At 39.9% G+C, this 4,542-nt stretch overlaps 1 long non-coding RNA gene across 1 annotated transcript; it reads right to left on the bottom strand.

The window, feature by feature from the left end:
- Positions 1-231: 231 nt before the first annotated feature.
- On the bottom strand, positions 232-1,582 carry LOC132821444 (uncharacterized). Its single transcript, XR_009645316.1, has 2 exons — positions 1,328-1,582; positions 232-339 (listed from the first exon to the last, which is right to left on the bottom strand). It is a non-coding gene; the product is annotated as an uncharacterized LOC132821444 (long non-coding RNA).
- Positions 1,583-4,542: the final 2,960 nt, after the last annotated feature.

Consider the following 4,542-nt stretch of genomic DNA (forward strand, 5'->3'; position numbering starts at 1 on the left):
ACAGGCCTTCCTTTTCGTTTGACCTTCCCAATTTTCCCTGCCTTTGTACTTGGGGGAAAAAAAACCCATTAGCTCCAACTTCTTCCAATTTCAGATGAAAGGTCATTGACCTCAAACATTAACTGAAGTTTTTTTACACACAAATGCTGTCTGACCTGCTGAAGGTCTCCAGCATGTTGGTGTTCTTCCTTATATAGCGATCTACAGTTTCATGATTTCACAAGTGAATAATTTACCTGCTGCTGTGTCCAACTCCTCAGGAGAAAATGTAATAAACGACCACAGAACAGCCCACTATCCAGGCCACCAGGAGAAGAGCAGGGACAACGTAACGCTGGTCTGCTAATAGAAGCATTATTTAACAACAATCAAATAATCTTATGGGATGGTGTTAATCATCTGTTATGTGGTGAGAAACAGTTTCTGCTTATAAAAAAAGCTTTCTGTGGTGAAGTCTTTTGGAACCTAGCCATTTAATTTAAAATGTACATTTATATAGTACAAGGTGTCCCAATATATTTCAATGCAGTGCAGTTGCTGATCAATTGCAGATGCAGCCCCAAATTGTACACAAGCTCACAGCAATGTAGTAATGACCTGGTAATTTGCCTTTATGATTTGGGTTGAGGAATAATCTTTTACTGTACCACTAGGGATACCATCACTGTTCCTCTCTAAAATAGTGCCATAGAATATTTCACATTCATCTTGAGAAGGCTGACCAAGGCTAAGATTAATGTCTCATTTAAACAAAATCACCTCCAACAGTGCAGCATTCATTCAGTACTGCTTTGGAAGATCAGTCTGAATTTTTACTCAAGTTCTGGAGTGGGACTTGAACTCACACGTTTCTGACTCACAGGTGAGTGTGTAACCCACAAAGCCACAGCTGACGCACAAATTAAACCGACAAATCCTGCTGTTCGTATCCAGAAAGTGAATTGCAGTGTGAACAGGAGAAGACACCCTGGGGACAGATCCTGCTAATGTGTGAAGGTGTAAAAGTGGGTGATAGAGAGTTGGCAGGCTTTGAAGTCAAAGTAAGTTATAATCAGGAAGGACGTAAATCATCCAACAGATTCATTATCACCCCTTTGCATGTGTGCATAGAGTTAACTTTAATACCACGCTTTAAACTGGGCTATTTGACCAGCTATTATACAGTTCATTTTTTAAAATATAGAATATCATCCCATAACTAAAGTTTGCTATTCAGAAGACTATTTCAGTGAAGCACTTTTTAAAATCTGCCTGGTTACCTCTAAGGAATTTACTGAGAAAAGAACATAAACGCACACTACTCCACGCAAAAAGAATAACGACTTACTGAATTGTTGCATTGTTATGTTGCAGGATTTACATCAAGTTGTAAACCTTTTCCACCTCACTTCCAGTGGTCAGAAGTTGCAGAATTATTGATGAATACTGAATAGTCCACTGTCTTTTCTAATAAGACAATATTACTGAACACCACTATACTGCAATGATCCCATTTTCTATTAGTCACAGCCAAAAGGCTCACAGCTCTGTGTTGTAAAGACTGGTGAGTATTTGTAACAGGAGGTGGGGCTCTCTTCACAATAGGGCAATATTTTTGGAACATTTGACATGGATATTCCATTCAGTTTTGTTGAATCCGTTCTGTATCCATAAGTGCAGACATACGACCTAATCCGTGTCCCGAACATATGGAAGTTCAAATTGGGAGATTTATTCACATGTGACCACACAATTAGAGATATTACATGTGCCATTAGGCACGCTATTTTAACTAACTTAGATCTTGATCACTGCTTCCAATTTCTCTTGGACATCTTGATCATTGAGGCATTTGAAATGATGAAGTGATTTTATAGGATAGGCAGAAAGAAACAACTATGTTTGACAAGGCAAGCATGATAAGATGGTACAGCCAGGTCATTCAGGGCTGATTACAGAAAGTACTTACTCACACGAAGGGGAATGGAAATCTTGGAATTCTCTTCCTCCCCACCAAAAAGAAACTGTTAGGGGTGGGAATCAATTGAAAAATTTCAAAAGGGCCCCTTTTTCTCAATTCATTCACGGGATGGAGGCTGGGCTAGCATTTATTGCCTATTCTAGTTAGTCTAGCTGTCTTCTTAAACCACTGCAGTACATTTTGTCCACGTAGATCCACAATTCCTTTAGTTAGGGAGTTCCAGAATGATCATCCAATGGTCTGAAGGAATCAGTGATATGTTCCCAAGTCAGGATGGTGAGTGGATATGAGGAGAATTTGCAGGTTGTGCTCATAGAGTCACAGAGATGTACTGATTCAGATGTGCAACACGGAAACAGACCCTTCAGTCCAACTTGTCCATGTCAACCAGATATCCAATCCAATCGAGTCTCACCTGCTAGCACCCAGCCCATGCTGACCAGATATCCTAACCCAATCTAATCTCACCTGCCAGCACCCGGCCCATATCCCCCCAAATCCTTCCTATTCATATACCCATCCAAATGCCTTTTAAATATTGCAATTGGAAGCCTCCACCACTTCCTTTGGCAGCTCATTCCATACACATACCACCCTCTTAGGTCACTTTTATACCTTTCCCCTGTCACCCTAAACTATGTCCTCTAGTTCTGGACTTCCCCCACCCCAGGTAAAATACATTGTCAATTTATCCTATCCATGCCCCTCTTGATTATATAAACCTCTATAAGGTCACCCCTCAGCCTCCAACGCTCCAGGGAAAATAGCCCTAGCCTGTTCAACCTCTCTCTATAGCTCAAATCCTTCAACCCTGGCAACATCCTTGTAAATCTTTTCTGAACCCTTTCAAGTTTTACAACATCTTTTTGATAGGAAGGAGACCAAAATTGCATGCAATATTCCAACAGTGGCCTAACCAATGTCCTGTACAGCCGCAACATGACCTCTGAACTCCTGTACTCAATACACTGACCAATAAAAGAAAGCATACCAAATGCTGCTTTCACTATCCACCTACCTGCGAATCCACTTTCAAGGAGCTATGAATCTGCACTCCAAGGTCTATGTTCCAATGTAATTGTTGTTCTTGTCCTTCTAGTTGAAAGTGGATTTGGAAGATACTGTATAAGATGTCTTGGTGAATTTCTGCAGTTAATCTTGTAGATGGTCCACACTGCTGCTACTAAACACTGGTAACAGAGGAAGTGCATGTTTGTGGCTATGTTGCCAACAGCTGGTTTGCTTTGTCCCAGGTGGTGTCAAGTGTCTTGGGTATTGTTGGAGTGCACTCAACCAGGCAAGTGAGGACTATTTCATTACAGTCTTGATTTGTATTCTGTAGATGGTGGACAGGTGTCAGAGAATCAGGAGCTGTGTTATTTGCTGCAAGATTCCTAGCCTCTGAAAAACAGTGATTAATAGATTTCTGTTTGAGCTATTAAAGTTTGTGGAACCAAGGTGGGTAAATGAAGTTAAGAAAGCGATCAAATGTGTTCTCACTGGAAGACTGAAGAGGTTCAAGGGGCTAAATAATCTATTCTTCATATTACCCAATTTACTTTGTTATGTCAGGCAGATGACCTTCTCATTCCTATTGTGATCTCGCCCTCCACCCACTCACAAGCCTTCTCCTTTACAGTTTTACTACCCTTATCTCTTTCCTTTGCTCTATACCTGCTTAAAAATTGTCACCAACTACCTTTCAGTTCCAGTTAAAGAATCATTAACCTGAAGTGAGATTTTTTTTTCAACTTGCTGTTGATGATTAATGAGTCATCTCGTGTCACAAACACTACCTGCAATTTTTACACAAGATCCATTGACATTTTCTGAGTTTATTGGCAAGTCGACTATGAAAAAAATCTTCAAAATATTAATTGATCCTCACTTCGTATTTATAAACTGATTGAAGAGTTTGCTGAATGGTTTATTGCCTTGGGATATTGAGATGTTATGAGATATTTTGATAGAGTAAATATGTTCTCCACTGGCAGGAGGATCAGTAACAAATGGGGCAGATGTCAGATTTAATTGGTAAAAGAACCACAGGGAAAGACGAAAAGAACTTTTTCACAAAACAAGATAGGATCTGAAATACCTTGCCTGAAAGTTAGGTTGGGAGATTGAACAGTAATTTCCTGAAGTGAAGTAAAATTACACTCCACATGAAGGAAATATGAATGCCTACAAGAAAAATAGCATGAGCGTGGGACTGAGTAGATAATTCTTTTAAAGTGCCATGGTGTGCCAAATCACTTTCTTTCGTTCTGTACAGTTGTGTCACGAATTATCTGCTCATTCAGGACGGTCGTGAGGGTGTTTTTGTCCCTACCATGGGGCAACACCTTGGGGAAAATTGAGCATTTTGCATGTAAAATTATAGTTTGAAAGCAATTTCATTTGACTGTATGTTCTTCTTTTAGTAGTTAAAAATCACGCTACATCAGGTTACAGTCCAACAGGTTTACTTGGAAATATAAGTTTTCAGAGCACTCCTCCTTTGTCAGGGAGCCAGTGGATCAGGATCAGAATAAAAGCAAATTACTGCGGATGCTGGAATCTGAAACCAAATGAGAAAATGC

The sequence above is a fragment of the Hemiscyllium ocellatum genome, chromosome 13, assembly GCF_020745735.1.
Source record: "Hemiscyllium ocellatum isolate sHemOce1 chromosome 13, sHemOce1.pat.X.cur, whole genome shotgun sequence".
NCBI lineage: Eukaryota > Metazoa > Chordata > Chondrichthyes > Orectolobiformes > Hemiscylliidae > Hemiscyllium > Hemiscyllium ocellatum.